Raw genomic sequence first — 9383 nt, 5'->3', positions numbered from 1 at the left:
TCATGATCCTCCTGCCTCAACCTCCCAAGTAGCTGGGATTATAGGTGTGCCCCACCAGCCCAGCATAATTTCCAATTGTGGTTATACATGATGTGGAGTTACACTAGTTGTGTATTCATATATGAACATAGGGATTTTATGTCCAATTCATTCCACTGTCTTTCCCATTCCCATGCCTGACCCCCACCTTCCCCCAACTCTCCCATGTCCAATATAGTTAGCCTCCAACCCCACCCTACCCACCCACTCCCATCCCTGTCTGTTGTTAGTGTAAAAGAACTTTTGGAGATTGGTCGAGGTCTGCGGCTGGCGGGCTCCCTTGCTGCAGTCCTGCGGGCCGGTGGCTCGGTGGCTCGGGACGTGGGGCCTGGCAGCCCGCAGCCATGGGAATCCAGTTATCAAAATTGACTCCAGAAGAAAGAACCTGATAAACAATGGAGCAAATTGGGAAAGTTGCCAAAAAGCTAGCATCCCTCATACCATTGAGGCTCATCTGGTGTCACAGGTTAAAAAAAAAAATCCTTCATGAAGAAGAGAGACCTTAAGCAACATGATGGATTCAGAAGCTCATGAAAAGAGACCACCAATCCTTACATCTTCAAAACAAGACATCTCCCTCACATTACAAATTTGGTGAGATGCAGCATTACTTGTGTGGCTGCTGCGCAGCTTTCCACAATGTAGCCATCACGTTTCCCTTTTGGAAGATCCTTTTTAAAGGCAGCAGCTCTAAGGAATCAAAACTCAGGATGCAGTGCTTCAGTTGAGGAGAGATGGATTTTGAAACTTATATCGTGGAATCCTTCCACCATTAATGCAGAAAACAACCACTCTGGCACTTATGTTTGGTCTGTACGAGGATTTGTCTTCCCTTCTCCAAAAGCACGTCAGTGCCCCAGAGTTTGCAACCCATGGCGTGGAGGCAGTACTTGAAGGAACAACAGAAGCCATTTTTTTTTTCACAATATCCTCAAAAAAAATAAAATATTTGGGAATCAACCTAACAAAAGAGGTAAAAGATTTATACAATGAAAACTACAGAACCCTAAAGAGAGAAATAGAAGAAGATCTTAGAAGATGGAAAAATATACCCTGTTCATGGATAGGCAGAACTAACATCATCAAAATGGCGATATTACCAAACGTTCTCTATAGGTTTGATGCAATGCCAATCAAAATCCCAATGCATTTCTTGTAGAAATAGATAAAGCAATCATGAAATTCATATGGAAAAATAAAAGACCCAGAATAGCAAAAGCAACTCTAAGCAGGAAGTGTGAATCAGGCAGCATAGCGATACCAGATTTCAAACTATACTACAGAGCAATAGTAACAAAAACAGCATGGTACTGGTACCAAAACAGGCGGGTAGACCAATGGTACAGAATAAAGGACACAGAGACTAATCCACAAAGTTACAACTATCTTATATTTGATAAAGGGGCTAAAAGCATGCAATGGAGGAAGGATAGCATCTTCAACAAATGGTGCTGGGAGAACTGGAAATCCGTATGCAACAAAATGAAACTGAATCCCCTTCTCTCACCATGCACAAAAGTTAACTCAAAATGGATCAAGGAGCTTGATATCAAATCAGAGACTCTGCGTCTGATAGAAGAAAAAGTTGGCTCTGATCTACATATTGTGGGGTTGGGCTCCAAATTCCTTAATAGGACACCCATAGCACAAGAGTTAATAACAAGAATCAACAAATGGGACTTACTTAAACTAAAAAGTTTTTTTCTCAGCAAGAGAAACAATAAGAGAGGTAAATAAGGAGCCTACATCATGGGAACAAATCTTTACTCCTCACACTTCAGATAGAGCCCTAATATCCAGAGTATACAAAGAACTCAAAAAATTAGACAATAAGATAACAAATAACCCAATCAACAAATGGGCCAAGGACCTGAACAGACACTTCTCAGAGGAGGACATACAATCAATCAACAAGTACATGAAAAAATGCTCACCATCTCTAGCAGTCAGAGAAATGCAAATCAAAACCACCCTAAGATACCATCTCACTCCAGTAAGATTGGCAGCCATTATGAAGTCAAACAATAACAAGTGCTGGCGAGGATGTGGGGAAAAGGGTACTCTTGTACATTGCTGGTGGGACTGCAAATTGGTGCGGCCAATTTGGAAAGCAGTATGGAGATTCCTGAGAAAGCTGGGAATGGAACCACCATTTGACCCAGCTATTGCCCTTCTCGGACTATTCCCTGAAGACCTTAAAAGAGCGTACTACAGGGATACTGCCACATCGATGTTCATAGCAGCACAATTCACAATAGCTAGACTGTGGAACCAACCCAGATGCCCTTCAATAGATGAATGGATAAAAAAAAATGTGGTATTTATGCACAATGGAGTATTACTCTGCACTAAAAAAATGACAAAATCATGGAATTTGCAGGGAAATGGATGGCATTAGAGCAGATTATGCTAAGTGAAGCTAGCCAATCCCTAAAAAACAAATGCCAAATGTCTTCTTTGATATAATGAGAGCAACTAAGAACAGAGCAGGGAGGAAGAGCAGGAGGAAAAGATTAACATTAAACAGAGACATGAGGTGGGAGAGAAAAGGGAAATTGCATGGAAATGGAAGGAGACCCTCATTGTTACACAAAATTACATATAAGAGATTGTGAGGGGAATGGGGAAAAAAACAAGGAGAGAAATGAATTACAGTAGATGAGGTAGCGAGAGAAGATGGGAGGAGAGGGGAGGGGAGGGGGGATAGTAGAGGATAGGAAAGGTAGCAGAATACAACAGTTACTAATATGGCATTATGTAAAAATGTGGATGTGTAACCGATGTGATTCTGCAATCTGTATTTGGGGTAAAATTGGGAGTTCAAAACCCACTTGAATCTAATGTATGAAGTATGATATGTCAAGAGCTTTGTAATGTTTTGAACAACCAATAAATAAAATAAAATAAAAATATTATTCTCAGACCAACCTCAGGAAAAAAAAGAAGCCATTTTTTTTTAATTTTTTTTTAAGAGAGAGAGAATTTTTTAATATTTATTTTTTAGTTTTCGGCAGACATAACATCTTTGTTTGTATGTGGCGCTGAGGATCGAACCCGGGCCGCATGCATGCCAGGTGAGCGCACTACCACTTGAGCCACATCCCCAGCCCCAGAAGCCATTTTCACTCCATTGGAAAGAGTTCAGACATTGCTTCAAGACCACAAGCATCACGACAAGTTCACAAACACTTATCAGGCTTTCAGGGCACTGAAGTGCCATGGAATTGGAGAGTATTATCGAGGTTTGGAGCCTATTCTATTCCGTAATGGATCCAGCAATGTCCTTTTCTTTGGTCTTCGAGGTCCCATTTAAGGAGCATCTGCCTACTGCAACGACTCAACAGTGCTCATTTGGTCAATGACTGTGGAGATCTACTGGGTGCCATGTTGGGATTCTTGTTTTTTCCAGTTAATGTTGTAAAAACTCGCATACAGTCTCAGACTGGTGGAGAATTTCAGTCTTTCCCCAAGGTTTTCAAAACAATGTGGTTAGAACAAGACAGAAAATTGACAAATCTTTTCAGAGGTGCCCATTTGAATTACCATCGGTCTCTCATCTCTTGGGGGATAATCAATGCTACTTATGAGTTATTGTTAAAGGTTATATGAGAAAAGTCGTTGGTGAAGTGCCATGTATTAACTAAATAGACCTAAGAATGTAGTTTGGTCTTATTCCTAATTGGCTCAAATACAAGTTGGTGTCACTAAGTCCAGACTGAATGAATTATGGGCAAAGTTAATTTCTTAAGCCTCAACAACAAAAATAAACAATAAAAAAGTGTCAGTAGGAAAAAGAAAAAAAAAGAAAAAACTTTTGGCCTTTGGTTTTTTGGAATTGGCTTAGAATAGCTTCTTTTGAATAACTGACTTACTTCTCCCAGGTCCCCGCCACCCCTTTATCTTCCCTTTTCATTCAGATTGCCATCCAACTTTTGGAAAATGTATGGGCACACACATACTGGTAACATTTGTCCCCTGCCAAAAGATGGGAATAGAATCATTGAACCAGATAAGAAAAAGGAAGGACTAAACCTCACAGACAAAATTCAATCATTAAATCCCTCCCTACTGTGCCTAATTTCTGTTCCCAAATCCACTGATACCCCTCTTCTCACCTGTGCCTACTCCCCATGCCCCAGCAACCCCATACTTAATTGTTATCCATTTACTCCTTTCCATCTACTTCAAATAGAACCTTCTACCACCACTGGTCACTGCCTCCAGAATTTGTGTCATCTGCTATTTTCCTGGATTGCCTGTTGGGATTCCCTAAAAAGTGTCATATTATTATTATTATTATTAGTAGTAGTAGTAGTAGTAGTAGTACCAGGGATTGAATTCAGGGGTACTGGACCACCTCCACAGCCCTATTTTATATTTAATTTAGAGTCAGGGTCTCACTGAGTTGTTTAATGCCTCGTAGTTGCTGAGGCTGGCTTTGAACTCATAATCCTCCTGCCTCAGCCTCTGGAGCCACTGGGATTACAGACACATGCCACCATGCCCAGCTAAGAATGTGACACTTTTGCCTGATGTAGTGGCACACGCCTGTAACCCCAGAAGCTTGGGAGGCTGAGACAGGAGAATTGTTAAGCAACTCAGTGAGACCCTGTCTCTAAAGAAAATACAAAATACAGCTGTAGATGTGGCTCAGTGTTCGAGTGCTCCTGAGTTCAATCCCTGGTATCCCCCACCCCTCTAAAAAAAAGTGTTACATTCCTGTTTACAGAGAGGGCACAACCTTGTTTCTCACATGATGATATAGGGAAGTACCAAATGTCTATGAAGGGATATGTATAATTTATTTTTATTGTTTACTGTTAGGGGGATATGTATAATTTGGAAAGGGCTAGTGGTCATGGAAAACCACACACTAATATTGGCTTTCATTTATTGAATGTTTATTACTTGCTCTACACCCAGCATTTTATCTCATTTTTTTATTATTATTATTATTATTATTATTATTACTTTTGTGTGTGTGTGCCAGAGATTGAACTCAGGGTCGTACACATACAAAGCAGATGCTGCACTTCTAGCCCTTTTTCCACACTTGATATTAGCCAAAAGTGATCCAGCTCCTTTTCTAGTTCTTTTTGTTGTTGTTTACCCAGGAACTCAGGGGCACTTAACTACTGAATCACATGCCCCAACACTTTTGATATTTTATTTTGAGAAAGGATCTCCCTAAGTTGCTTTGGGTCTTGCTAAATTGATGAGGCTAGCTTTGAACTTGTGATCCACCTGCCTCAGCCTCCAGAGTTGCTGGGATTACAGGTGTGTGCCACCACGCATGGCTTTTTTTTTTTTTTTTTTTTTTTTGTACTAAGGATTTAACCCAGGGACATTTTATCACTGAGCTACATCCCCAGGTCTTTTTAATTTTTATTTTAATTTTTTATTTTGAGACATGCTCTTGCTAAATTGCTGAGGCTGGCCTTGCACTTGTGATCCTCCTATCTAGGCCTACTGAGTCGCTGGGGTTACAGGCATTCACCACAGTGCCAGAGGAGAAAGCATTTTTTAATATTATCATTGGTATTAGGGATTGAACCCAGAGGTGCTTTACCACGGAGCCACATTCCCAACACTTTTTATTTTGAGGCAGGGTCTTGCTAAGTTGCTTAGGGCCTTGCTAAATTGATGAGACTGGTCTTGAACTTGGAATCCTCCTGCCTCAGCTCCAGAGTCTCTGAGATTGCAGGTGTGTCATACCTGGCCTAATTCTTTTTTTTTTTTTTTTTTTGGCCTAATTCTTAAAACAAGGGCTGGGGATATAGCTCAGTTGGTAGAGTTTTTGCCTTGCATGCACAAAGCCCTGGGTTCAATCTCCAGCACCACAAAAATAAATAAATGCTTCAGTTTCTTATAAAAGGAATATTAAAATAATGAATCTTTTATAAGATTGTGCTAATATAAAATAACTAAGACAAAAATGTTGAAGTCTAAACAATTACAAAATAAATATATAGAACTTGGGGTGTAGCTCAGGGAAGAGTGCTTGCCCAGCATATGTGAGTCCCTGGGTTCCATCCCAGCACTGCAACAATAATAACAATTTAATTTTAAAACTGCATAACAACCAATAAGACAAATTGTTTTATGTCCTTTTGTGTGTTTACTAGGTACTTAGTACAAAGGCAGTGCTCAAAATATTTGTTAAACTAGTTCTGTGAATAAATAAACAATACCAAGGGCATATTAAAAGGATTTGCATTTAAAATATAATCAGGAATTAATTAGACTTCATCAAGCATATTCTTAGGGTCTGGGGATGCACCTCATGGAATAGCCTGCTCCCAGCATGCACTAAGGCCCTGCGGGGTGGTTCTCAGTACTTAAATTAATCACCAAGGGTCCCCCCCATTTGGGAATAATCTCTAAAATGGGGAAGAGAATACTATTTAATGAAAATACTTTAAAGTATGAAGTTATCAGAATGGAAGTAGATGGTATGATAACAGTATTTCACACAAGAAAAAATGTTAATAAATTCTAAAAAGGATTAAGAAATTATTGTGCTTGCCTCGCATGTGTAAGGTCCTGGGTTCAATCCCCAACACCACAAAAAAAAAAAAACAAAAAAAAACTAGCTTTTAAAATTTCACTTATGCCTGGCTTCCATTCATCCCTGCCCTGTTTCTTCACTAGTTCCATGGTATAGTGGGAAGAATAATTCCCCAGATAAAGATATGGTTCCAGAGAGCCTTTTTAAAACTCACTTAACCTCTCTGGGTCTTAGTTTTCTTATCTGAAAAGTGATATTTAGAGATGATCCTTAAGGCCCCTTCCAGCTGCAAGGCCCTATAGGAGCCCACCTGTTCTTCTTCTTGTTTTTCCTGAAGTCTATGACCATGCTTCTTTTAAGTTTTCAATTATTCATGTTTTCTGACATTCTTCAATCTGCATGTTCCAATCCCTCCAAAGACTTTTTCTGCCACTCTTTCTCAAGTTGCTTTGATTTCTTTTCCTTTCTGACAGCTCTGTTTATTTATTTTGTCTTTCTCATTGTCCTCTCCTTTCTTTTTACAGTTTCTAATAATCAAAGTCCCCAATCTTTGATTATTTTCTTTCTGGTGGCCAATCGTAAGATTCCTAGAACTTTGACAAATTGTCCTCATAATTTCTTCCTTGAAAACACACACACACACACACACACACACACACTCCTCCCTACCCCCCACCCTAGCCATCTCTCTTGGCCTTTAGACTCTTAGCCCTTCCCCCACAACCTCTCCTTCCTGTTCCACTACTTTGTCCCCTTTACAAATTCCTGTTTCCCTTGTATTTAACTTGAGCAATGAGAAATGAAGAAATGAGGAAAACAAAAAGAATAAGCTCTTTTCTTTCTCTTATGAATGTTTAAATTGCTGCCATCCTTAACAGAACTCTGAAAAGAAACACCAGAGGAGATTCATCTGAATGATCCTCCTTGATCTTCACTCCCTCCCTCTTTCCCTAAAACACCATGGCAACTGCCACCTGAAAGAGGCTAGGCGGAAATCATCTAATAAGAGCAGGGATTGTTTGCCAAGGCTTTCTTACTTAGTAAAGTTTTGCAAAGGGCACTTTCCCTTACTCTTTATTGCCTTACTTCCTTAATTTCAGCAAGACAAAAAGCATGTGATAATATATGTTATGAGATCCATAATCTGCTATGCAAGTTTATCTCTAGGTCTTCATATTCTCTTTGGAATATTAAATTTGAAAGTTTAAAGCATCCTCCAGACTAGAAAGGGAGACCCATAAACAAAAAGGCAGAAATTGGCGAGATGGCAATAAAGTGTCACATTGTATGAAAAAATACACACTGTCCAATTAAGCATTGTTCAGGCAAATTTCAACCTTGCCACTTACCAACTGCCAACTTGAATAAGAAAGCTACTTTGCCTAAGTCTCAGTTTTCTCATTTATAAATTGGGGTATTCTGCATGTGTAATATGTGGATTATATAGTGCTTCTTTTGCAAATTTTTTTTGGTTTTGTTTGTTTGCCTCTCTCATGATAGGCAAGGGCCTTACCACTGAGCCTTAACCCCAGTCCACAAAGTTATTTTAAGGATAGAATGAGGTCGGTATTCAAAGTGCCTGGTGCACAAAATACACCATAGCTAAGATTATGATTACTAATAGAAATGCTACATGGGTTTTCAGGTTCCTAGTTCAATTCTCTTGCAATTAAATCAAGACATAGGATCATAGGATTTTAACTCTTTAAAAGGTAGAGGAAATGGCTCCATAAAGCCTGCACTTCTATAAACAAACAGAAAAAGAGGAGCGCTAAGAGCAGAGTTTCATCCTGAGAAAAGAGGCATTGATTGAGCAAGTGTCACATGCCTTTAATTCCAGCTACTCAGGAGGTTCAGGCAACTTAGAAAGACCTTCTCAAGATAAAACTTTTAAAAGGCTAGGTATGTAGCTCAGTGTAAGGCACCTGAACCCTTAGGTTCAATATGAGAGGGGGGGTGGAGAGAGACTTGGAATGAAATGTCAAAATGTTTCCTGGACGTCCTCAAACTACAGTTTTATTTTTAGGATGAAACTCAATATGAGGGGCTGGTGTTGTGCCTCAGTGGTAGAGCGCTTGCCTAGCACATGTGAGCCACTAAGTTTGATCCTCAGTACCACATAAAAATAAATAAATAAAATAAAGATTAAAAAAAAAAGAAACTCAATATGAGTTTACTGACAGTTTTAAATGACTAAAAAGTGCATTAATAACATACAATAAATATTTTGGCCAACAGTAGCACATACATTTAAGAAGCATGTATTTATTGAGCCAACAGGTAGGGCTGGGTTCATGTGTACCTGGATTCCTTTGCAACAACACTGCAGCCCCCTAGGAACCATAAAGCCCATGGCTTAGAAACCCCCCCAGTTAAGGGCAATTGTCTCAAATTTGTCTCTGCAAAATAATCATTTAAGAGATTTTTTTAGGGGCTGGTGTTGTGGTTCAGTGGTAGAGTGCTTGCCTAGCTCCAGGTTCCTCAGATCCTCAGCACCACACAATAAACAAACAAATAAATAAAGGTACTGTGTCCATCTACAACTAAATATATTGTCAGGCATGGTAGTGCACACTTGTAATACCAGGGGCTTCAGAGGTTGAGGCAGGAGGATCATGAGTTCAAAGCCAGCCTCAGCAAAAGGCTCTAAGCAACTCAGTGAGATCCTGTCTCTAAATAAAATACAAAAAAGGGCTGGGGATGTGGCTCGGTGGTTAAGTGCCCCTGAGTTCAATCCTTGGTACAAAAAAAAACAAAAATAACTAAATATATATTACCTGGGGATATAGCTCAGTTGGTAGAGTGCTTGCCTTGCATGTACAAGGCTCTGGGTTTA

At 39.6% G+C, this 9383-nt stretch overlaps 1 pseudogene; it reads left to right on the top strand.

Moving 5' to 3' along the window:
* The first annotated feature begins 494 nt into the window (after positions 1-494).
* Positions 495-3809, top strand: LOC124090479 (mitochondrial nicotinamide adenine dinucleotide transporter SLC25A51-like; annotated as a pseudogene).
* The last annotated feature ends 5574 nt before the right edge of the window (positions 3810-9383 follow it).

Source organism: Marmota monax, unplaced genomic scaffold (assembly GCF_021218885.2).
Source record: "Marmota monax isolate L192 unplaced genomic scaffold, Marmota_monax_Labrador192_F-V1.1 WCK01_AAM20220418_F8-fsc00017, whole genome shotgun sequence".
In the NCBI taxonomy this organism is placed as follows: Eukaryota; Metazoa; Chordata; class Mammalia; order Rodentia; family Sciuridae; genus Marmota; species Marmota monax.
The sequence above is the reverse complement of the archived record's forward strand: the minus strand, read 5'-3'. Positions and strand labels throughout refer to the sequence as shown.